Source organism: Anabrus simplex, chromosome 14 (assembly GCF_040414725.1).
Source record: "Anabrus simplex isolate iqAnaSimp1 chromosome 14, ASM4041472v1, whole genome shotgun sequence".
Taxonomy (NCBI): domain Eukaryota; kingdom Metazoa; phylum Arthropoda; class Insecta; order Orthoptera; family Tettigoniidae; genus Anabrus; species Anabrus simplex.
In genome coordinates this window covers 83,902,090-83,929,083 of record NC_090278.1, presented here as the reverse complement: position 1 = coordinate 83,929,083, position 26,994 = coordinate 83,902,090, and positions in this window count along the sequence as shown.

The following is a 26,994-nucleotide window of genomic DNA, read 5'->3' as shown; positions in this document are numbered from 1 at the left end:
CTGAAGATAAAGAGTTAAGGAGGGTTGGTATGCGGATAAATAAACTTCTTTGAACGAGAGAGAGGCGGGAATACGGAATATGAAGGGGCGTATTAATCCTGGTTTTGCGAGTTGGAACATGTATGGAAAAGAAGGATGCAGGTTCAGGAGAACGAAATAAACCGTTAACAGCGTTATATAGGAATCTAAGGTCGGCTACTTTCCTGTGACTAGATAACGGGTGAAGGTTTAACTTGTCCAGTATCTGATTACTGCTCAAGTTTCGACAATCAGATACTCTGGCTCTAACAATGGCACAGAAGAATGACTGCACGCGGTCAATATGATTCAGATTAGTGGGTGAAGAGGTAGACCAAATGGGAGACGCGAATTCAATAATCGGTAGGATGCAAGATACATAGTAAGCTCGGAGGGCGTGGATATCGGTGATGTCAGAAAATCTATACAACAAACCGAGAAGTGACATTGCTCGCGTGGTTATCTTTTGTATATGGGGGACAAATAACAATTTACTTCCTCTCTTTTTTTGATTTCTTCAAGTTCTTGTTTTCTGTTGAGCGTCAATGTTTCACATGCGTAAAGGACTCTTGGTTTTATGACTGTGTTGTAATGCCGAATTTTTGTTTCACTACTTCGAGCAACACAATTGAGAAATCCTCAGATATCGAACGACCAATTGAATCCAACTGCTCCATTACTAGAATATCGGCACCTTGGAAGACAGATTTTCCATTTTTAAAAAGGACCAGAATTTTTTAAAAATTTAAACAAGGGAGTTCACACGTGAAGAGATTTTACTTCAACAACACGTGTTTTTTAATGTATTGATCATGATCATTATTCTTTTAATTCCTCACAATTATCTCCGTGTTTTATTTGTTTCTGCTGAAGATGGCTTTTAGATAAGCTGAAACATGTCTAGACATTGTCCCATCTAACACAGGTGGACAGTTTTGTACTGAAAAGGAGGACGACATAAAGACGTTTCTATTTGTAAAGTGACCATTCTGTACATGAAACGGATTTCCTGAATGACATATTAGTTTTACAACAAGGTAGGTATGACTCAGAGTTCTTCCGTGTCGTATGTCGTAACAGAGGAATGTAGACATGTGTCAGGCTCCATTACTTGTGTCAGGAACTAATCAGCTTTCAAAAGCCATCCACACATTACTTTATCTTTGAAAGGCATGCGTATTGATTACATGGAGACAGGCAAGGTGTACACCGATACTCCTCACCGTCTAGACAGGGATATATCTTCCTTTTTTTTAAAAAACATGTAGAACACGTCTACAGTTTCGGACACCATGAACGTTGTTACAGAGCATGCAAGAATAAAAGCCGAAATAGTTTCCGAACCAGTAGCGGTGATTGGGAATTGGAAATGGAGGTGGTGGAAAGGAGGGGGGGGGGGGCACACAAATATATAGACAAAAGAAAGTACCCGGTTTTGAAGGATATAGTGGGGGCATACATCAAAAATGGGGGGGGGGGGAGAGGAACTTCCTACAAAATGGTATGTTTGATGTCCTCTGAGTGAATCTCGACAGAGAAATAAAGGTTGACAGTCTACCGACTTAAATGCGGTAAGAATATTCTTTTGAGATTTTGTTTCAATAGTATAGAATAGCACATCAAAGGAAGCATTAATTGCACAGTTAAATAGAAGTATGGTGCGTGTATACAATTAAAAATCATATAGTACTTGACCACACACTTCGTAAGAAACTAACAGACACTACAAAGATTGACGAATGTGAGCGGCAAGCGGGTGAAACATACCTCAGTCCACATGAGCTTGACAAAAATATACCCCTACTACCCTTCCTCACAGCGCATGCTACAAGCTGCAGCGCGAGTCTGCACGACTTGCTGTCGCGCTGTACGAAGCGGTTAGTCGAGACGAACGACAATTCATGCGTATTTCCGATAAGAGTGTGTTAATAATCAAATAAAGTAAGCTGATAAAACAACAGGGCTTGTACAAATTATCATTTTCTTCATAATTCCTATAATTCATAGTTTCAGCCGGCTAAAATGCAATGAAAATGTAATATTTCTCCACAAAGTGGTGGGGGGGGGGCAGTCACTGTCCCCCGCTAAACGCCGCCACTGTAAATCCGAACAACATCTTCGACGACTTTGTAAATAGGAAGGGCTAGTGTATCTAGCAACAAGTCATAGTATGGCGTCATAAGTGGGTGATAAGATAGCACGCGTTTTTCGCAAAGCGCGAAATGCGAATTTTTTGCGAAATTTCTTAAATTTGACTCAAAACACAAAACTGTTTACCTTCAAGCAAAATCGCGAAATAATTGAAGAAATTATGTGGAATCGCTTCTTTGATCCAGGAAGCAATAATGAAAGGTGATTTCCCGAGCAAGTGGTTTCATGGTTTGGGTCACGCAGGAGATAGTGCGTTTGAACCCCACTCTCGGCAGCCCTGAAGATGGTTCTCCGTGGTTTCCCATTTTTTACCGTACCTTAATTAAGGCCATGGTCGCTTCCTTCCCACTCCTAGCCCCTTCCGGTTCCATCATCGTTATAAGACGTAAAACAAACTGTAAACAAATAAAAATAAACTATGCGTATGTTTGAAAAGGACATAAACCTTGAGTTCCATGTCATTGTGAGTCCAGTCGTGATCGAGACAATGGAGTGAGCGGATGTGCTGAATATGGACGATTCACTAGATCAGTATAGGGATGCTATAGGAAGATGGAATGGGGGATTGAAATGCAAAAGCAGTGATAGGAAAGAAGAAAAATGGTCAGCAAGTCGGAGTATTAGCAACCTTGATAGTAGCAGCAGTGATAGTAGTTTTGTTAGAAATTGGTGGCGTTGAATTAAATCCGGGGTCTGGTCCACTGGGTGTAATTGGCTGGGAAGAATTCGAAATGATAAAGGAAGTGGCTCAAAACACGGATGAAGTAGAACGACTGAAGACCAAAGTCAGGGATTTGGAGGAGGAACTTAGCCAAGTAAAGTGGTCAGAAAACAAGACAAATCAAGAACTCAGGAGGAAAACCTTTTTTCTTTATGGTGCACCGGAAGGTGACAACGAAAATAAAGTTGCAACAGTATATAAAGTGGTAGAAGTGATACAAAGCAAAATGAAGATAAATTTTATTGAGGTGGACATAGACGATGTATATAGAGTAGGCAAAGTGAAGAGTATGAGGCCGATCAAGGTTACACTAATAATACTGCGAGTCGGAGCAGTGGCTCCGACTTTGGAAGGCAAGGCGTTTTTTTTGGCCCCCGGGTGCGCAAAAAAGTGGTCCTAGAGGGCACAGTGTCATTTTCCACCTCCCTCCCCCCCCCCAAAAAAAATTGTCCTTCTAGATGTTAAGTCCCTTTACAATGAAACGTTGAGTTCGGCATATACACAAGGAGACTACTAGGACGTTAGATGTGGAGAAAGTGGCAGATGATTTTATATCAAGGAATGAGATTAGAAAGCGGAATTTCCTTCAGAAAACTTTTCACATTTCATATCATGAGATGAACAATATAGAGTAATAGGACATTTATTCAAACACTGTATTTGAGGAACAAGTATATTACCGTTATAGTGTTGGTTTTGCGGCAAACAATTCGTCGAGCCATTTTTCAACTTCCTCGAAATTTAGATGATAGGTAGTGCCAGGTCGGGAGAATACGGCGGGTGCGAAAAGATGCCCCATACAAGTGATTTCAAGGTGTCTTTCACTGGTTTTGCTGTGTGAGTCGGCGCATTGTCATGTAACAAAATCACTTTGCCATGTCTTCTGTCCCATTCCGGTCGTCTTTCGACTAATGTGTGATTTAAATTAATGATTTGTTGGCGATGCCGTTGAGCATTAACGGTTTCGCCCGGCTTCGCACTTTTGTGGTCTACCAGAGCGCGCACTGTCTTTCACAGTGAAATCACCACGTTTAAACTGTTAAATCATGTCTCACATGTTCTAATCGATGGAGTGTGTTCACCATATGTTTATACCAGCATGCGATGACTTTCCACAGCATTTTTCTTTTGATTGAATAAGCAAAGCAATGCGTGCCGCAAATGTTCTTTTTCAGGCAGGAACGTTGACATGATCATTGAACGATACAACACAGACGCTACTGTTTGGCGGACTCAACTTGTGTGTGTTGGTAGGTTAATGTCAGACGTATGTGTCAAATTCATACGCTGCGTACTGTTCGCTGGCGCAATCTCTCAGTAAAACCGGAAAAGACTTGTGCATACACCTGGTAAGTGATTTGAAAAAAATTACGTCGCTATCTCGCACCATTGTCATTTTATCAGGTGCTGAAGTTAGCCAATGTGATCACTTCGTGGGCGAATTCAAATGGGCTTTACAAGCCGGTGTTGCTAAATATGGTCGGGCTTGAGAGCCAAATCGAGAATGAGTATGAAACACTAAGACACCGTCGGTTTCAGCCAATGCCACAGTAGCGTGCTTGTTATGGGCCGAGCCTATCAGCAGGGATGTCCTTCTTCAAGTCCTTCCCCTGGAGAAGTTTATTTCTCCTTTTGGCGCTCTCAAGTCGATCATAAGTCACGTGTACATTTATCAACACCGCCTCGAAAGCCCATATCAAGTCGCCCGCGAAGCGATCTGATTGGCTAACTTCAGCAGCTGATAAAATAAGAACGGCGGAAAATTTCGAAATATTATTTTCAAATTATCCATCAGTATGACCAGCGCCTCTAGCGTTTATATACCCTGTTCACGTTGTTTTGGACCACCCTGTATAATTGTTCTCTTTTACTGTTTGATTGTGACTTTTGTTAATGTTTGCATTAATTGTTGTTCATCATTCCAGATGCCTTTCTTCATATTTATCATGGCCCCTCCAGGAACTACCCGAAGTCGGCGCGCCTGAATCAGAGAGATGTCTCTTGTCAAACGTTATACTAAAATACTTTACAAATAATCTGTCAGTATCAATATTACTGATAAGTGTTCACTGCACTTTCCACTAAACGCCCGTGTTCTGATTTCAGAGAAAGAAGAATTGGCAGTCACCAGAAAAAGAATTAGTCGCCCCTGGAGAAATCATTACAAACGTGATTTAATACCGCCTGGATTCGGTTACGAAGTGAGTCCACAAAGCTATGCAAGTACTCGCTGAGCCGGACTGAGTGGCTCAGACGGCGAAGGCGCTGGCCTTCTGACCCCAACTTGGCAGGTTCGATCCTGGCTCAGTCCGGTGGTATTTGAAGGTGCTCAAATACGTCAGCCTCGTGTCGGTAGATTTACTGGCACGTAAAAGAATTCCTGCGGGACTAAATTCCGGCACCTAGGCGTCTCCGAAAACCGTAAAAGAGTAGTTAGTGGGACGTAAAACAAATAACATTATTATTATTATTATTATTATTATTATTATTATTAGAACTCGCTGAGGATTTGATCGCGCAATTCCACTTGATTGCGGGGATACTGCCTGGTATGAAATGAGAAACCACGGAAAACCATCTTCAAGGCTGCCGACAGTGGGGTTCGAACCCACTATCTCCCGACTGCAAAGTGACGCAAACCACACAACCAGTTGCTCGGTATGTGTAAATTCTTTCTTCTTCTACTTTATCTGTTTACCCTCCAGGGTTGGCTTTTCCCTCGGACTCAGCGAGGGATCTCACCTCTACCGCCTCAAGGGCAGTGTCCTGGAGCTTCAGACTCTGGGTCGGAGGATACAACTGGGGAGGATGACCAGTACCTCACCCAGGAGGCCGCACCTGCTATGCTGAACAGGGGCCTTGCGGGGGGATGGGAAGATTGGAAGGGATAGACAAGGAAGAAGGAAAGAAGCGGCCGTGACCTTAAGTTAGGTACCATCCCGGCATTTGCCTAGAGGAGAAGTGGAGAAACCACACGGAAAACCACTTCCACGATGGCTGAGGTGGGAATCGAACCCAGCTCCACTCAGTTGACCTCCCGAGGCTGAGTGGACCCCGTTCCAACCCACGTACCACTTTTCAAATGTCGTGGCATTGCCGGGAATCGAACCCGGACATCCGGGGGTGGCAGCTAATCACTCTAACCACTACGTGTAAATTATTAAGTTAATATTAAGTAAATATTAAATTAATTAATAATAAATAAATACATAAATAAATAATAAACAATAAAATAATAAAAATAATAACTAATCATAATAAATAATAATTAGTTAATATTAATTAAGTTAAATATTAAGTTATATTAAGTAATATTATAACCTGCCTGTTAATTAGTTGCAATAGTAATTAGGAATCTAATTATTAATATTTACCTCGAGGCCGGTGGTTGCTGGCAGCCATGTTGTTCATAGATGAAAAGCAAACAGACCTCACAACTTCATGGAACACAAAGAGAGCTTCAGATTGAAGTTCCATGTAGTCCCTAACCCACACAATCGATGCGAATCAGTCTGTGAGCCAAATGCGATGTGTACTAAGAAATAAAAATAAAAATACGTACCCACACAATTGTGTGGTCAGAGATTGAAAGGGATGCAGAGCTGCTACAAAGCAATCTTCGAAACACCGCAGAAGTAGTAGTAGTGCCACCAGGAATTATTATTATTATTATTATTATTATTATTATTATTATTATTATTATTATTATTATTATTATTATTATTATTATACCGGGAGGTATACCTCAAAGCCACGCATTCTAAATTAGCGCTTAAATGAACTCCTCTATTGGTAAAACAGTGAAACTAAAACTACACCAACTTGGAACTTTAATCAGAAGATGTCTCCACTAAAATATTGAGTAATTTTGTCATTGTGACGTTTCCTAAACTGAAGGAATTTCTCCTAGTTTTGTTTGCTATACATCAAGAAGTTTGGACATTTCTCCACAAATGACACTACCAAAAAACTATGATCATGCACCCTGGTGCAAAGTGAAAGAACTTATAATTTAAAGAAGTTTGTATTTCTAGGTTTTTGTAACTGATTGATGTTCATTTATTTTTGGGTTGGCAATATTTCCTTTTCCTATCCGCCAGTTTTGAATGTGGCCAATGAAAAATTTCTGTAATTAATTTTCAACCAATCACAGGCTTCTTGTTCGATTTGGAGTGTTACTTTGAACTCAAGCAATAAAATTGAGAGGGTGTGGCTAGTTTAGTCGTGAATGATCTCGAACCTCCCCTGAGGGTTTATCAACAGCGGCTTTTCACATTTCTTGGCCAACTGTACGTCATCTTTCTGAGTGTGTGTGTTAAGCAGGAGGCGGGCGGCCTATTTCGTCGGCAGCTAGAACATCTACAAGGTCATAGCCACATAACCTTATTGTTTCTTGCTACCTCCGCAGTTTAATCCGAGGGAAAGGTCCGAATCGTTGACTATGTAACCTACTTTTCTAAAATGTAAATCATCTTTCGGCTAATGTAAAAACTTCGTAAACCCTTTAACTGTAAATCGGGGATAGAGAGTGAATTACACTCTCGAGCTCCCCTTCATCTTGGTTTGAGGTGACTACGTTTTATAACTGTTTTTCATTCTGTAATGTGGTAAAGTAATTTCTATACGAGTCACCTCAGTAGTTTGGGATTAGCCCCTGTTTCATCGGCCTAGAGCCCTTTAGGTTTTTAGGTTTTCATTGTCTTGGAGCGCAGTGTATGCCTCCATTCCTTTTGTGTTTGGTCCAGTTATTTTACCTGTTGTTTTCCATGAAGGCCCCGTAGGTTGGGTATTAAATACCCCTGGATAAAATCATTTTTCAAATTGTAAGTTGTGCCTTGAGAGGCCAGTGAATGCCTTGAGTAGGCCTGGAAAACTGAGAGCCTGTAAGCTCTTTTTCAAAGTTTTTGTAATATTAACGAGTGCCTCTAGAAGGCTAGAAATTGTATTTTGGGAGCAAGTTCTCCATGAATTAGGCGATTTATGCCCGTAAATAAATTTATGCTCTTTTGTAAATTTGAGCCGAGAGCTCAGAAGTTGTAAAGTGAGGGGCTTGAAGCCCAGGATTTGTAAAAAAAAATCACTAAATTTTGGATTTTCCTTGTCTTGTTTCTAGTTTGTCATTGTACCTGATGTTTCATTGTTATGAAAAATTCTTAAGTTTGAAGTCCTAAAAGAAATATAACCTTTGTTAAAGTTTTAAATCAATTCTTGATATTGTACTTAGACCCATACTTGTGAATGATGGTTCTGCATTTTATTCTATCTTGAGTGGTTTCTTCATTAATGTCAATTTCATTTAGGTCTTCCATGATTTCGTTTAGCCAATTGATAAGACTAAGTTTAAAATTTTCTAGTTAAGTCTGTTGTTATCCATTATACATAAATGACCATAAAAATGTAATCGCCGTTTCCTGATTGGTTCTGTGACTTTTCCGTAACTTTATAGATATCATGTGATTTCTTTTTCATCCAAATTCCATTATACGTGTTGGTCCTAAGATTTTCCTGAGCATTTATCTTTCTTGTTTTTCGAGCACTTTTATGGCTCCGGCGGCAGCCTCTCACCGCTGGTTTCCGTGGGTCAAATCCCGGTCACTCCACGTGAGATTTGTTCTGGAAAAATCGGGGGCGGCACAGTTTTTTATTCGGGTATTCCGGTTTTCCCTGTCATCTTTCATTCCAGCAACACTCTCCAGTATCATTTCATGTCATCTGTCAGTCAATTATCATTGCCCAAGAGGAATGCGACAGGCCTAGGCAGCCGGCACATTTCCTATCCCCGCCACTCGATGGGGGCTTCATTCATTCCATACCTGAACCGGTCGAATGACTGGAAACAGGATGTCGACTTTCATCTTCCCAATGAAAGCCTGCATCTGCACAACCCGTACCACGCAGGCAACAATCAATCAATCAATCAATCAATCAATCAATCATTAAAGCCGCTCCTGTATCGAACAAATTTTCAACCTGAAGTCAATACTCCGCCACAGAATGTTGAGTGGTAAGAAAATTGTGGTGTCGTTTATAGACTTCAAAAAAGCCTTCGATTCGGTGGACAGAGAGACTTTGGATAAGATCATTAGGGAATTTGGAGTCAAAACCAAACTGGCAAATATAATCAAAGAGACCCTAACAGGCACAACCTCCAAGGTAAAATTCTTCGGGCATCTCTCACAATCATTTGAAATCAAGACAGGCGTGAGGCAAGGGGATGAACTATCCCCACTCCTATTCAACTGTGTCCTAGAAAAGATAGTGAGAATATGGAACTCAGAACTTGAACATCAAGGGATAATCCCGATCTGTTTAGGGAGAAAATCAGGTGGGATTAAAGTCAACTGCTTGGCTTTCGCTGACGACTTTGCTATACTATCAGAAAGTCCAGAGGTAGCAACCATCCAGATCAACCTCTTGGAAAGAATCGCCAGCCAAACAGGACTGAGGATCTCAACAGAAAAGACCAAATTCATGACGAACATCAATGATGGACCAAAATTCCTAGAAACAGAGATAGAACGGATAGAAAGGGTCAAGAAGTTCAAGTACCTCGGTGAGACGATACAGAAGAATGGACTAGAAAAAGCTGCAGTGGAAGATCGGATCTCAAAAATGGAGAGAGCTTATGGCTTGACAAAAAACATCTACAATAAGAAGTGCTTATCTTGGAATTCCAAATTAAAACACTACAACACCGTGGTCAAAACAGAATGCCTGTATGCCAGTGAATGCCTGTCCATGAACTACAAGCTGGAGAAGCTAGAAGTCCTAGAAAGAAGAATCCTCAGAAAAATTATGGGAGCTGTCCAAACTGAAAGCGGATGGAAACTTCGGAGTAACAACGAAGTTTACCAGAAGGTGGAAAGAATCTCAGAGACCATGAAGAAAAGGAGGCTGGCGTTTCTTGGACATCTATACAGAATGAACGCAAACAGACTTACCAAACAGATATTTGATTACTTCTGGAGAAAAAAGACCACTACAGCATGGATTAAGGAAACGAAGAAGGATATGGAAAGGTTAAGCATCTTGGAAGACCAGCTGTTAGAAAGGAATGCGTTTAGGAACACACTGAAGAATTTGGAAGGTGTTCAAGCCGCAGGAAGAACTAGGAAGACCGGAAGAACCTGGACAGATGAACAACGGAAGCAGGCCAGCGAACACATGAAGGAGTATTGGACACAGAGAAAACTCCACACGAAGAGAAAGAAATGAAGTTGTAGCGTGATCCTTAGTGGTCCATTCGCTTGTAAAAAAAAAAAAAGAAAAAAAAAAGCATAGTTCAACTTCAGTAGCTTCTCAGTATCTGGAACTTTTGTGAGAGGCTCTTTTTTTATTATTATTAAAATGCTATTTGTTCGGGGTGTCTACCCATGTGGATCTTTTGCCCCTACTGGGCACCATATTGTGGAATGTTGTGTGTGAGGAAAGGAAGATTAAGGACGTCACAAACACCCATCCCCCAAGCCAGGGATATTAATCATTACAATTAAAAACCCCTGATCCGGCCGGGAATCGAACCCGGGACCGCCGGGTAACAGGCGGACCGGTTGCCCCCTACACCGCGGGGCTGGACCTTTGTGAGAGGCTACTTTGGACTGACTTGAGATGTCTTCAGACGCGGTGTCTCTAGTGTTATAAGATGACCCTCCCACTGCATCCTGGGAGAAGAGGGAAGTGCTCATTATTACGTCATCCATCAACGTCACTGATGAGATGTTTTAAATATTTTAATTCATATTGTTATGCTGATGTGGGCAGCACTGAGACGACACAATAAAGTGTGCGACTCCATTGAGTGTAATTGCTCAGATTTTAGTTAAATACCGCCGTCACTTGCATATGATTCATTGGCTATTATAACAACAGGACAAAGAGATGTTGTACAGCTGCGAATATCTTTCTTTTAACACACTCAGGCAAACATTGTTGGAACACTGGAACTACTTTCAAGAGGGTGTATTCTCAAGAAGGTCCCCTTTTAGTTCATATCGTTAGAAATTTTAAACTTAACTTCATTTTTATAAGTTTTAGACATACAGTGCGAGGCATAGTAGAGTTGTTACGTACAGTGGCGAAGCGTGAACTAAGTAAGGAGGTAGACGGAGATTTATTTTATTTAAACTGTTTGAAGCATATTATTATTATTATAAGGAATTTTGTTTTCGACGCATACATCTGTATTCAGTAGTATATGAGGCCTATTGACTGAAAATAAGACAAACCCTATAACAACCTATAATCCTACGTGCACTTGATTTATTTTTAAATATAGACGAAATATGCTGCGGGAGTTGTCAAATAACAACATACTTTTAAAATAAAAAAAGCAATATATTTAATTGTTATGTAGATTTAATAAGGGAAATAAGAAATAAATAGTTGTTCGTACAAGTCACCTTAAACAATATTCTTGTAAATGAGTTTAATCCGCCTGTCTTTCATTTCGGCAAATATATCTATTACTTTCGTCTTGAAGTCGGGCGTCTTGCTAAGATTCCACAGAAATTCCTTCTCTATAGCTAGAGTTCTCAAGTTTGACAGTCTCTGGTTGGTCATCCAATTCCTTATACACGTTTTAACTCGTTTGAAGGCACTCATAGCGCCTTCAGTAGAAACTGACTTTAACGGAATATACAGCATCAAGTTAAGCACTTTTTTCCGTATGTGTACTCTAGGATACCTTATTAAGACTGGAAGCCAATAGTTGTTGGGGTTATAATACCGCAACTAACATTGGCGGGCAAGAAAATGCACGTACTTGAAGGGTTTTGATGCTGTCATTCATTTATTAGGTGTAGGTTTACTATACTTTGTATTTGAATATTATTAATTTATTTTTAGACGTGTCTTATAATAAAGTAAGTTCAAATTAATTACATTAAAAGCATGTCTGAGATGGTAGCCAATAAGAGCATCTTTACAAGAGAGATCCAAATACTAGCCAATGAGAGCAAGAAGAGACGCTGGTAAGTCTGTCTACTGAGCGGAGACATCTCGCTATAGGAAAATCATAGTTCCACAGTCAGCACCTACAGATAGCGTTAGTGTTGCTCTATCTGAAAGCTTTGAAAATCAAAGGGAAAATACACAGAATGGACAGCGTCTACTTTCGCCTACGTGCTTCGTGTAACTGACGCGAGCCTTAGCATTGCCGAAGTGAGACGAAAATAAGTAAAGCGGGGAATACAATAACGTCACGAATGTGGAAATAATTAATGTTCACAATATTTCTTTCACAAAATGTTAAGGGTACACGCTGTCTACCCTGTCTCCCCTGACGCTTCGCCCCTGGTTACGTATTCCTAGAGGCATGATTTTTTCTCCCTAACGATAAACGCGACAAAAACATTTTGAAGCGATTTTGGGATATCTTTACGAATCATGTGTTTCTGGTTAAGAAAATATGGATATTATGTTCGCGAATTAAAGCGATAAGACCATTTTAAAGCGAAATTCAATTATTTCGCGATAAGCGCGAAATTACAGCGAAATCTGTAGTGAATAACGAACTTGACATTTTGTTCCAAGATTATGTATGAAAAGAAAAGGATGAGCGAACAGTGATTCATTAACAGGAAAAAAAAATGTTATCATTAATGTTCTGGAAAATCTCTTTAAGACATGGCATCAAATAAAAGGGGTTGGCTCCAGGCTTCTTGCCAAACGAAATGTTAGGAATGTTGTTCTTGTGGTGGCTGGTAATCCCACCCCAACCTGTCTCCTCACGGCATTGTGCAATCCTACAAGCAGCACAACTGACTGGTGTATTTCGGCTTCGTGGTCAGGTAAAATTAAAGAAGTGATCACAGACAGTAGCGAAGATGGGTCGCTCGACAAGTGTTACGGTGCACACCAGAGCTAAACAGTTTGCGAGTGAAGGTGTATACGTTACGGAAAGCAATATTTTAATGTGTACATTTTGTAATGTTCGTATCGAGTGGGAGAAAAAAGATACTGTCTCAAAACATTGTTTTAAAAATAACGAACATTCCGAACGTAAATTTAGCACTCCAACAGTGAAACGGCAGGCAACAATAGAACTCTCATTAGATATGCAAAAGAAAACTAAGAGTGAAAAAATAGAATTTATTCGCGAAACAACAGCGATGCTACTCAAAGCCAACATCACGCTGGAGAAGGTAGACGACCCTACAGTCCGGGAATGCCTTCAAAAGTATGTACCAGGTATGTACAGTCTATCAATTAAACCTCCACACTCAACGATCAGTGGTAGTAATAAAAGTTTTAATGATAAATTTTAGAATTGCATTAAAGCGAAATTAAAGCGATACGGCAATGTATATTACGCGAAATAACGTGAAAATTAGTATCCTTCTCGCGAAATCGTTCATTTATTAATGCGAAAAAATCATGCCTCTGAATTCCCTATGCCGTGTCTGGGCGAATGGATGATGCAATAGCTCTCTTAGTGTTGTCATGGTCTCAGATAGTCTGCGATAAACTTCTGCACAGCGTACAACGTGATTGCTTTTTATGCAACAGTAAAAAAAATAAAAATCGTATGGCCTCAGCTACCGTTTGCAGACATTTCGATTTGACGCCATCTGGCTGTCTGCTCGTCAATTTCGACGTTCCGTTTTACTCTAGGTCCGCTAGATGGCAGACAGAGTAAACCGGATCTCTCTTGGGCGTCTATGGCTGAGATTTAATTAATTTTGTCGGGTAAATAATTGATCTGTTTAGTGTGTTAATTGGCTTCTGAATTAAGAGTTGAACAGCGTATTGTCATGTGCTGTAGATTAGATTTTTAAATGCAAATCGCACCGAAATTTTAAAGGTAATTGCGACTTTTTTTTCTAGTTGCTTTACGTGCCACCGACACAGATAAGTCTTGGGGCGACGATGGGACAGGAACGGGCTAGGAGTGGAAAGGAAGCGGCCGTGGCCTTAATTAAGATATAGCCCCAGCATTTCCTGATGTGAAAATGGGAAACCGTCTTCATGGCTGCCGACAGTGGGGTTCGAACCCACTATCCCCCGAATACTGGATACTGGCCGCACTTAAGCGACTGCAGCTATCGAGCTCGGTAACTGCGAAAAGTAGGCCTTGTATTAGTTATTTATGACTACACATTTCACAGCTTTAAAAAGAGCGGAAAATGCTCTGCAAGACCACGCAATCATGTTATTACATTTACCACTTTGGATGATCTGGAAATAGCCAACATTGCGGGGGTAGAAAAGGACAAAGCTAACTGCAGAACATACAAGTGCGAGTAAGAGGCAAATACTACATCTAACTCCACACTCTCTTCTAAGGCGCACTGTAGTTACACACATTATGGCCGCTGCTCCCGCACTATAATACAAAATATGCCCGCTCGCTAGCACAGAATGTGCTGACCTTGCCCCCTTTTTCTTGAGTTGAGAGTGCATGTGGTAGCCTTTCGATGCATCACGTCCAATTCATTGATGAGCCTGTGTGACACGATTCTCTTACGACTGCTCTATATTCCACGAGTGACCTCAAGAGCAATAGATAGTTCCCTCAGGAACTGCTGAACTTTGACATCCTTATCACGAATTTATTTATTTATTTATTTATTTATTTATTTATTTATTTATTTATTTGACAGTATGAAGGTACACAGGCATAAGCCCAATTACGTTTCTTCTTGACATATCAGATTGACTCTTCACTAAATACATCAAAACAAGAAAAAGAAGAAAAACTAATAAGAATAATAATACGAACACAATTGAAAAGTAAAATTACAAACGAAAAACGTAACAATATAGACTACAGATTAGCCTTAAAATTACTAAACAAATCAGAAACAGAACAAAAAACGTGTGAGTATCCAGTATTCCAGCAAAAAGAAATTCAATAAAGATTTAGATTTAGTAAAAATATGCCTTTATTTGTTTATTTAATAATCTAGTGCCAGCGAATAAATCAACCTGAGCACTAATTGTAGCCTATTATAAAGCAATAATAACTTAATGATGAATTACAATGATGAGCGCTTGTAGATCTTGGGATGTGAAATAGTGTTGGCAGTCGTGATTTTACTTGTGGTACGTTAAAAGAGATGAAACTAAGTCATTTTTGATACTCAATTTTTCCATTTAAGAATTTCCTCAATATTTATAATGAAATTAATGTACTCCTGATTTTCAAAGACGTGAAACTGAACAAATTTCGTTAAAAAAACTTGGTTGATATGTCAATTGGACAAAATACATTAAAAGTTTATAGATGCAAATATCTTAATAATTAAATTATTGAATTAATAATTGAACCTCCTACGTTAGTGTCCTATTTTTAAGTCTTTGTTTACGTGGACTCCGATGTGTACACAAGAGTTACACTTCACAAAAGCATCCGATCTATTCTATCATTTCGGGAGAGTTGTAGTATAAGTAATACAGCAACCTTTTCCCCCCTAAGAATCGGAAAGAAGGAACAAATAAAGAACTGTTTCGACGAGGCGAATATAAAGTAAGCTAATTATTCAAAGAAAAGAAATAAACAAAGCATCAAACCGTAGGACAACAAACCAGCAAATCACTGAGGAGTAATACTAAGTTACGAAAATAATATTGGCTTGTCCGCAACGAAAGATTGATGATACCCAAATTACCACTGTTGTTAGTATAAACTGCCTCTCCTCGCCTTCGAACAGGAAGTAAGGAGTGGTAGTAGGCTGCCGGCCGGCACAAGAAGATAATATTATTTCTTTTCCCCCCTTCTTGTTGCTATATTATAACCAATTATAATAATTCTTACACTAATGCCTACACAAGATGCCGCCCACGGCACATACATAGACTTGAATAAAGCACCCATCCATCTTAGTCGAAGTAAAATTCTTTAACAGCGGTTTTCCTGTCTTGGGACTTGCCATTATTAAACGCCTATGTGCATGCATGAGCGAGTCACAGTACGGACGGGAAACAGGCAGCTGTCTTCTTTTGTTTGGAAACTCCGCACGTGGCCCGTACCACGTTTGATTCTGAGTAGCAACGTGTTCCAACTCAGGTGGCCATGGAGACTTGCGAAATCAAGCATGATTCCTTGAAATACAACTGCATGGTGTTATGCATCACTTGATCAAGCCCAAAATTGATTCTAATGTAGAAAACATGTCTTAGCAGACAAAGTAGGGGTCCCCATACCACAAAAAACGTAAAGTTAAGCAATTTCCTCAATTGTGCCGAAGTCTGAAGGGTTAAAGGGCCCGTAAAGGTTTCAAACTGTGAGTTTTTTATAGTTCTATCAAACTTTAAAAAAAATGCAGTTCCGAAGAAACAGCCTAAAATGGCTTGTTTCTTTACTCGCTTTATTTTTATTCAAATCCTAGCCAAATTAATTTTTACACAATTCTTTCTTTAATGTGTTCCTTGGTTCAATACCCTCAAGCAGTTTTTTTTATTTTTTGAAAAATGTCCACACCGGACATAGTTGTAAGTGTTTAAGTGAAACAATGCATTGACACACATCAGCGCTCGTAGTGGTGCTCAAGTGAAGCAATGTATTGACTCACATCAGCGCTCGTAGTGGTGCTCAAGTGAAGCAATGTATTGACTCACATCAGCGCTCGTAGTGGTGCTCAAGTGAAGCAATGTATTGACTCACATCAGCACTCGTTGTGGTGCTCAAGTAAAGCAATGTATTGACTCACATCAGCGCTCGTTGTGGTGCTCAAGTGAAGCAATGTATTGACTCACATCAGCGCTCGTTGTGGTGCTCAAGTGAAGCAATGTATTGACTCACATCAGCGCTCGTTGTGGTGCTCAAGTAAAGCAATGTATTGACTCACATTGGCACTCGTAGTGGTGCTCAAATGAAGCAATGTATTGACTCACATTGGCACTCGTAGTGGTGCTCAAATGAAGCAATGTATTGACTCACATTGGCACTCGTAGTGGTGCTCAAATGAAGCAATGTATTGACTCACATCAGCGCTCGTTGTGGTGCTCAAGTGAAGCAATGTATTGACTCACATCAGCGCTCGTTGTGGTGCTCAAGTAAAGCAATGTATTGACTCACATCAGCGCTCGTTGTGGTGCTCAAGTAAAGCAATGTATTGACTCACATTGGCACTCGTAGTGGTGCTCAAGTAAAGCAATGTATTGACTCACATTGGCACTCGTAGTGGTGCTCAAGTAAAGCAATGTATTGACTCACATCAGCGCTCGTTGTGGTGCTCAAGTAAAGCAATGTATTGACTCACATTGGCACTCGTAGTGGTGCACAAGTAAAGCAATGTATTGACTCACATCAGCGCTCGTTGTGGTGCTCAAGTAAAGCAATGTATTGACTCACATTGGCACTCGTAGTGGTGCTCAAGTGAAGCGATGTATTGACTCACATTGGCACTCGTAGTGGTGCTCAAGTGAAGCAATGTATTGACTCACATCAGCGCTCGTTGTGGTGCTCAAGTGAAGCAATGTATTGACTCACATCAGCGCTCGTTGTGGTGCTCAAGTAAAGCAATGTATTGACTCACATTGGCACTCGTAGTGGTGCTCAAATGAAGCAATGTATTGACTCACATCAGCGCTCGTAGTGGTGCTCAAGTAAAGCAATGTATTGACTCACATTGGCACTCGTAGTGGTGCTCAAGTGAAGCGATGTATTGACTCACATTAGCGCTCGTAGTGGTGCTCAAGTAAAGCAATGTATTGACTCACATCAGCGCTCGTTGTGGTGCTCAAGTAAAGCAATGTATTGACTCACATTGGCACTCGTAGTGGTGCTCAAGTGAAGCGATGTATTGACTCACATTAGCGCTCGTAGTGGTGCTCAAGTAAAGCAATGTATTGACTCACATCAGCGCTCGTTGTGGTGCTCAAGTAAAGCAATGTATTGACTCACATCAGCGCTCGTTGTGGTGCTCAAATGAAGCAATGTATTGACTCACATTGGCACTCGTAGTGGTGCTCAAGTGAAGCGATGTATTGACTCACATCAGCGCTCGTAGTGGTGCTCAAGTAAAGCAATGCATTGACTCACATCAGCGCTCGTAGTGGTGCTCAAGTGAAGCAATATATTGACTCACATCAGCGCTCGTAGTGGTGCTCAAGTGAAGCAATGTATTGACTCACATTGGCGCTCGTAGTGGTGCTCAAGTGAAGCAATGTATTGACTCACATCAGCGCTCGTAGTGGTGCTCAAGTGAAGCAATGTATTGACTCACATCAGCACTCGTTGTGGTGCTCAAGTAAAGCAATGTATTGACTCACATCAGCGCTCGTAGTGGTGCTCAAGTGAAGCAATGTATTGACTCACATCAGCGCTCGTTGTGGTGCTCAAGTGAAGCAATGTATTGACTCACATCAGCGCTCGTTGTGGTGCTCAAGTAAAGCAATGTATTGACTCACATCAGCGCTCGTTGTGGTGCTCAAATGAAGCAATGTATTGACTCACATCAGCGCTCGTAGTGGTGCTCAAGTGAAGCAATGTATTGACTCACATTGGCACTCGTAGTGGTGCTCAAATGAAGCAATGTATTGACTCACATTAGCGCTCGTAGTGGTGCTCAAATGAAGCAATGTATTGACTCACATTGGCACTCGTAGTGGTGCTCAAGTGAAGCGATGTATTGACTCACATTAGCGCTCGTAGTGGTGCTCAAATGAAGCAATGTATTGACTCACATTGGCACTCGTAGTGGTGCTCAAATGAAGCAATGTATTGACTCACATTAGCGCTCGTAGTGGTGCTCAAGTGAAGCGATGTATTGACTCACATTGGCACTCGTAGTGGTGCTCAAATGAAGCAATGTATTGACTCACATTGGCACTCGTAGTGGTGCTCAAGTGAAGCGATGTATTGACTCACATTGGCACTCGTAGTGGTGCTCAAGTGAAGCAATGTATTGACTCACATTGGCACTCGTAGTGGTGCTCAAATGAAGCAATGTATTGACTCACATTGGCACTCGTAGTGGTGCTCAAGTGAAGCAATGTATTGACTCACATTGGCACTCGTAGTGGTGCTCAAATGAAGCAATGTATTGACTCACATTGGCACTCGTAGTGGTGCTCAAGTGAAGCGATGTATTGACTCACATTGGCACTCGTAGTGGTGCTCAAATGAAGCAATGTATTGACTCAAATTGGCACTCGTAGTGGTGCTCAAGTGAAGCAATATATTGACTCACATCAGCGCTCGTAGTGGTGCTCAAGTGAAGCAATGTATTGACTCACATTGGCGCTCGTCGTGGTGCTCAAGTGAAGCAATGCATTGACTCACATCAGCGCTCGTAGTGGTGCTCAAGTGAAGCAATGTATTGACTCACATTGGCGCTCGTTGTGGTGCTCAAGTGAAGCAATGTATTGACTCACATCAGCACTCGTAGTGGTGCTCAAGTAAAGCAATGTATTGACTCACATCAGCGCTCGTTGTGGTGCTCAAGTGAAGCAATGTATTGACTCACATCAGCGCTCGTAGTGGTGCTCAAGTGAAGCAATGTATTGACTCACATTGGCACTCGTAGTGGTGCTCACGTAAAGCAATGTATTGACTCACATCAGCGCTCGTAGTGGTGCTCAAGTAAAGCAATGCATTGACTCACATCAGCGCTCGTAGTGGTGCTCAAGTGAAGCAATGTATTGACTCACATCAGCGCTCGTAGTGGTGCTCAAGTGAAGCAATGTATTGACTCACATCAGCGCTCGTAGTGGTGCTCAAGTGAAGCAATGTATTGACTCACATTGGCACTCGTAGTGGTGCTCAAATGAAGTAATGTATTGACTCACATCAGCGCTCGTTGTGGTGCTCAAGTGAAGCAATGCATTGACTCACATCAGCGCTCGTAGTGGTGCTCAAGTGAAGCAATGTATTGACTCACATCAGCGCTCGTAGTGGTGCTCAAGTGAAGCGATGCATTGACTCACATCAGCGCTCGTAGTGGTGCTCAAGTGAAGCAATGTATTGACTCACATCAGCACTCGTAGTGGTGCTCAAGTGAAGCGATGCATTGACTCACATTACCGCTCGTAGAGGTACAATAAGGCAAGCTGCTAATGTAATCGCCTGGATAACGATTATTAAGAAAAGGATTGTAATTTCAGGAATAAATAAAGAATATATACTCATAGTTTATTGTATTTTATTTATCTAAAATTCGTAGCTCATATCCCTAGGATGCTTTCAACATTGAGTTGCTTTCCTGAAGGGCTAGAAATGTGGATTTTTAGATTATTGCTCCTTCTGGCTAAGAAACAGGATCTTTTCGTCCTATCCACTTCCCTGGCAGTTCCTCGTTGAGGTGGTTACGAACGGGTGAAGTCGAATGTGGCGGAGCTCCATCCTGTTGCAACCACATCGTCAAACGATCATGAAAGGGCACATCCTCCAGCAGAAATGGGAGTTCCTACCGCAGAAAGTGCAGGTAGCGTGGCCTGTCCAATGACCCTCAAAGAAATAAGGACCAATCAGGCGATCCCTCTAAGATTCCAAACCACACATTCACTCCCCATCGTACTTGATGGGCCGCCTGTCGCACCCAGTGAGGATTGTCCGAATTCCAACAATGCATGTTGTGGCGATTAACGTTCCCATTATTGTGGAAGCGCGATTCCTCCGAGAACAAGATGAATGCTGCATCATTGTCCTGCCTGTCTAACAGCCACCGACAGAACTCCATTTGAGCTTCGAAATCCCGTCCATGGAGCTCTTGGTGTAGTAGTATTCGCCACACGGACGGCTGGTTGGTGCTCACCTGTTGTGCAATCGCCCTTGTACTGATGCGTGGATTATTACGAGCTACCTCCAGAACGTCCTCTTCAGTTTCACCCGATGTAACAGGCCTATCGCGGACTGGTGGCTGCTTGGTAATCACGCCTATTGTCCTTAGGGGTATTTCAACACGGCGGAATGTCGTAACAGCCGGGTGACGCCTGTCGGGATACCGTTCCTGGTACAGACGTAATGCCTCGCACGCCTTTTGTCTTGCTTCCCCATAAATGAGGAGCATGTCATCGTATTCCTCTGTGTAAAACATGCCGAATGACAGCAGAGATTACATTCCGGCCCTAACCAGCGGAGTATGCCGAGGGCACAAGATGAATAACAGTGTCGTTCTATTGTTTGAATGTGGCAAACGTGGGCCTGTGTTTACGTATTCAAACATCATACCGATGCAAAAATATTCGAGCGATGCGAGATTCGAACCGCCGATGGCACATTCCGTCGATTGCTCGACTAACGCCTAACCAAGACCAACTACAATATCTCAGACCTTAACCGACCTATCGAAACTGTCCGTAATGGCGGCAGCTGGAGTGCTAGCATGCATTTGTTTTGATTTGTGTAAGCCGTGTTGTTACGACATATTTACGGAAATTTGAATATTATTAATCGTACATTATATTTATTTTTAGTCTTAAGAAGGTTATAGATCCTCTTTCAGTGCCGTAATAACTTCTTTGTTCTTAAAGAGCTGATTTATTTTAACAATATCGGTGGTGATTACGTTAATGCTGATTCTCGTGTTCTTCTCTGAAAGTATTTTCTTCATTTTTAGTTTCGTATGCAATATGTTTATAGTTTAATGTGCTGTGTGCCTGGATGTAAGTAAGAACTTCAGTGTTCCCGTCTCCAGAAGACCTAGTATTACGGCAAAATTGGGTTAAGAGTATTCGTAAGGAAAACTTCGATCCGAATCATACCTAGGACTAATAATGTTGTGTACATTAAGCATTTTATCATTTTTGAAATCAAATGTATTGTCAGGGAAGACATTATTTACCCATAGAAGGTAGTGATTTCATTCGAGTGCCGCGCAAACTTCCGAAGTTAAAACTAATGATGCCTATCCTAGCATTTGCCCTATCAGCCAACGTACCTTACTACAGAGAAAATTAAATCAGTCCCAGAAAGATCCGGAAAATCATGACCAATATTTATGATTTAGAGACTAAATTAATCTTAAACAGTGGTGCAAGAATGATGTAATTAGTTTTCAACGTTTTACAATGAACATGCGTAAACTAAACCTAACCCCATTTCCCGTGAGTGAACGTGAGGATTACGTTTTTTATATAAAATACAATTACGCCATCAATTCTGGTGAGTTTTAAGTTGACGAGTGTTTTAGATGGTCATGTGTATCATACAAATATCGCTTGTACCTACTCAACAATACAGGTGGATTCTGGGTGGGTTACAATTTTATTGGAGAAATTTGTTTGCGTGTTTTACATAACGAGCTGTGGTTAATGGTGGTGTTGCATAGTATTTCATGTAAGGTTAATAATGTTCTTTGTTGACATCTATATATTTTATTTGCTGACCGGAGATTCGTATGTGAAATATTTGTATACTCTATGTCTGTTTCAACCTGACGTTGATACAATTATTTTCCCCCCTGAAATTACATTTAGACTTACAATACGCTATAACGCTACTTTTGGTGTTTAATTATTCATATTTTGAGTTAGTGAGTTGCATTTCATGACGTTTGACTTGTGATATTTTCTTTTTTTTTTTTGCTAGGGGCTTTACGTCGCACCGACACAGATAGGTCTTATGGCGACGATGGGATAGGAAAGGCCTAGGAGTTGGAAGGAAGCGGCCGTGGCCTTAATTAAGGTACAGCCCCAGCATTTGCCTGGTGTGAAAATGGGAAACCACGGAAAACCATCTTCAGGGCTGCCGATAGTGGGATTCGAACCTACTATCTCCCGGATGCAAGCTCACAGCCGCGCGCCTCTACGCGCACGGCCAACTCGCCCGGTGATATTTTCTTTAGGTGACTCGAAATAAACATGCATAACCTTCCCCTCAACCTCTCATATCGCACACCGATGTCCGCCATGTTTTTTCTGGATTACGGTCTGATGTAATTGTGGTTGGTCTTGGCCTAACCACATCCGCTACGCTACACGGCTGGGAGCAGGCTGGTAGTACGGCGAGAGTAGAATACATGCGTCATTCGGTTCGATGTATAAGACATTAATTACTGCACTGTTACCTAGTTTTATGCATTGATTCCCCTCCTCGTTACACCCGGTCACGAGGCATGACATATTCATTACATGGTCAAAAGATGTCGCTACATGATTTCAAGGCGTCATGTTTTGCGAGCGGACGATATAACCTGTCGGTAGGGTTCAGAATCGTGTGCAAAATGGGCTCACTGGACATTAGTACCATACAGTATGCCTGCAGGGGAATAGCCACATAATAACCATGTCGCACGTTAGTTGGGTTGCATAAAACTACATTGGAAGGAGCGGTTGAATCACACGGTACATAAGTGGAAACGGCCAAAATGTGGACCTACTCCCTTTTAGCAATTCACGATACAATTTCTCTCAGCATTTTGAAGGTAGTCCGCCTCTGTGGTGTAGTGGTTAGCGTGATTAGCTGCCACCCCCGGAGGCCCGGGTTCGATTCCCGGCTCTGCCACGAAATTTGAAAAGTGGTACGAGGGCTGGAACGGGGTCCACTCAGCCTCGGGAGGTAAACTGAGTAGAGGTGGGTTCGATTCCCACCTCAGCCATCCTCGAAGTGGTTTTCCGTGGTTTCCCACTTCTCCTCCAGGCGAATGCCGGGATGGTACCTAACTTATGGCCACGGCCGCTTCCTTCCCTCCTCCTTGCCTATCCCTTCCAATCTTCCCATCCCTCCACAACGCCCCTGTTCAGCATAGCAGGTGAGGCCGCCTGGGCGAGGTACTGGTCATACCCCCAGTTGTATCCCCCGACCAAGATTCTGAAGCTCCAGGACACTGCCCTTGAGGCGGTAGAGGTGGGATCCCTCGCAAAGCCCGAGGGAAAAACCGAACCTGGAGGGTAAACAGATGATGATGATGATGATGATTTGGAAGGTAATCTAAATAGAGCACCTGAGTACCAAACACAAAATCTCTTTAAGCCATTTTTATTGAAACACGACGTCGAACGGCGTGGTTAAAGCAGTTTAACGGGACGTTAAATCCTTAACGGAGTTTGATGAGACCGGCCCTGCTGAACAATTAAGATCTCCTGGAGGTAAGTGAAAAGGCTGTTTTGATTGCTGAACTTTCGATGTATTGTAATTTACCTGGACACGGAAATAAGGTAAGTATCGTACAACATGGAGTGCCGAATATGCATTTTACCGCGCTTAAAAAATATGACTACTTACGAGGTTTGAAGACAGGATCTTGTGATCCGGAAGCCGACACTCCTATTACTGACCCACAAAGGAAGTTTATAAATATGTTAATAACTAAGATACTGAGGGAATGGTGTGAGAGGATCTCTCGTGGTCTATGGAGCTGACAGTTCACGATATACAGTATTTCATGAATGGGACTCTCGATGTGTATGGTAATATAAACAAGCGCACGTGAGGGATAGACTCGAGGTAACCGAGAAACTGAGAGCGGAAGTGTTTTTGATAAATAAACAGCTACTCCGAGTAGCGGCGACGTAAAGGAAGGCTAACATGAATGGGGGGAAAAACAGGGTGTGCCTTACTATCCCATTCAGAAAATTGTTGTATCGGACTGGTGTCCTCGCCGTATTATTATTATTATTATTATTATTATTATTATTATTATTATTATTATTATTATTATTATTATTATTATTATTGTTACCGTGTTTTAGTGGTAGGTAGAGGTGAAAGAAGGTGCGGGCGTGAACGGGTCTCAAACTACGGAATCAAAGTTAATGTAAAATTTAACAAGGTTATATTTTCTTTTCAAAAACAAAGAAATAACAAGCATGGCAGGTACAAAGTAGCAAGTCCAAAGGGTAGTTACAATATCTACAGGATTTGGGCTTCGCGCCCTGACTTCACAATGCTTGGGCAATCAGCTCAGTTTTACCCCAAACACAAGTTTCAACAGAGGGGCAGAAAACCCCATTCATGCCTAGGAGTCCTTGCTCCAAATTACACTGAAAAGCCTCCACGAGGCATACAACACTCAATTTTCAAAAGAGCCACACGCTCTCAACTTTAAGCCTCTCAAAGGCCACACCAAACTCCACCTTCGAGTTGTCCTCACTGGACATAGACACAGGGGTAAAATACCCAACCTACTGAGGTCTATTAAATGAAAAGGGGCAATTACATGACCTCTAAAATAACAATTTGAGAGGAGGCGATCTGCACTCCTAATACACTTGTTTTTAAAACCTAATCTGGCTCTAGGCCACTAATGCAAGGGCTAATCCCATACTACAGAGGTGACTTTAGAAAAGAGCAATTTGTTTTACGTTAACGAAGAATAGGTTGAGAAAATAAGTTCACCTCAAAACAATGTGAGTGGGAGCTCGAGAGGGTTAGCACTCTCTATCCCAATATGCAGCTTTAAAAGAGAATAGATGAAAAGATTGGTTACATTTTAGGAAAAGGTTACATGGTGGAAACGCTTCGAACCCGCTCCGAGAGTTAAACTGCCATCCTAGCAAGAAAAGAAGTTATTAAGAGGCCATTACCTGGTGTTGAACAGCTGGAGAAGAAAGAGGCGCTTCCCGCCCCCTGCTATGTACTTTACACACTGAAAGATGGAACAGAAGTGGCCCGGAGACCCAAAAATCAGCAGTTTAAATACTCTCGCGGAAGGTTCTAGGCGTTTTAGGGAAGAGAACACCCGCCCACAATCACTTTATTGGCTAGGGTACAGAAACATATCCAAGTTGGGGGAAGATACATCGGATTGGTCGGAAATTACTCAAAGAAATTCGGGATTGGATAAATCTAAAACAAGGGGAAAAAGAGGGGTATACAGCCAACTTAAACAATGACAGAAAGAAATTTAACAAGAAACAAACTTTTGAAATAAGAACTTCTCCAAAAAAAATAGTTCTTTCACTCCGCACTAGGGTGCACTATTGTTGATCTTAAGTAGTGTCCTCTAGAAGAGAAAGTTCACACTTCTTACTACAAGCAAAACAAAAATACGTCGAAAATGACACATTTCAAAAACTCCAAAATTTACAGGTAGAGACATCTTCTGAGAAACTTGAAAATTAATACTGTCCATAAAGTTCAGACTTCCTCCAGCAGAGGAGTTTCAACAGGCGCACATTTTAAATTAGCGGTGTGGAGGTGTACCGCCCGGTACAATTATTATTATTATTATTTCCTACGCCGTAAGTGTAGCCGGCCCTAACTACTCCCGTTGCGGTTGGTGGATACGATGGGAATACATTTAATAATAATGTTATTGGCCTTTCCATTCTGCAATTGAAATTGTACATTGTACAGGGTGGGAATCGAAATTCCAGGTTAAGATCAGACTGTTAGTCTGAAATGATTATTTTTTCGTGGTTTACTCCACTAGGTTCTTCCGCTCTGTCTGCCGTTGGGAACCGTGATTCCTCCTCCGCCTTCGAGATATATTTACAGAATGGACGACAATAGACTAACCAAAAAGATCTTCACGTATCTCTGGAAGAAAACGTCAACAACCACCTGAATTCAAGAGATCAAAAAAGACTTGGAAATAAACAACCTCAGAGAAGAAGTAATGGAAAGAGAAATTTTCAGGAAGAAAGTTTTAAAGATGGAAGGATTCCAAGGGAGGGAGGCTAAGAAAAACGGCACAAAGTGGTCTGAAGAAAAAAAAAGAGAAACATAGTGAAACAATGAAGGAATATTGGAAGAAAAGGAAGGAACAACAACAAAGGATGAAGAATTGAAATTGGAACGTGGTCCCTAGTAGGCCCTAACGCAAGAAGAAATAGAACAATGGTATTGGCTTTATGTCCCGCTAACTACTTTTTACGGTTTTCGGAGACGCGGAGGAGCCGGAATTTAGTCCCTCAGGAGTTCTTATCCATGCCAGTAAATCCACCGACACGAGGCTGACGTATTTGAGCCCCTTCAAATGACACCGGACTGAGCCAGAGTTGGGGTCAGATGGCGAGCGCCTCAACCGTCTGAGCTACTCAACCCTGCTGGGAACAGGCCTACATTTGTTTCGTGTACCAAATGCAGAGAAATCTTTCAGAGCATCTTCGTCACGTGACTTTAGGTCTTCCTCTTCTCGCAGGTAGGGGCTGCCTGACCGATGCGATAAAGGCGTGTTCGAATCATCCGGAAGGACGTGGCTTCGATTCCTCGTCAGGAGATCAACAAATTTAAGAAACGACATTTCCACTTCCGGAGGTGCACATGACTTTGAGATTCG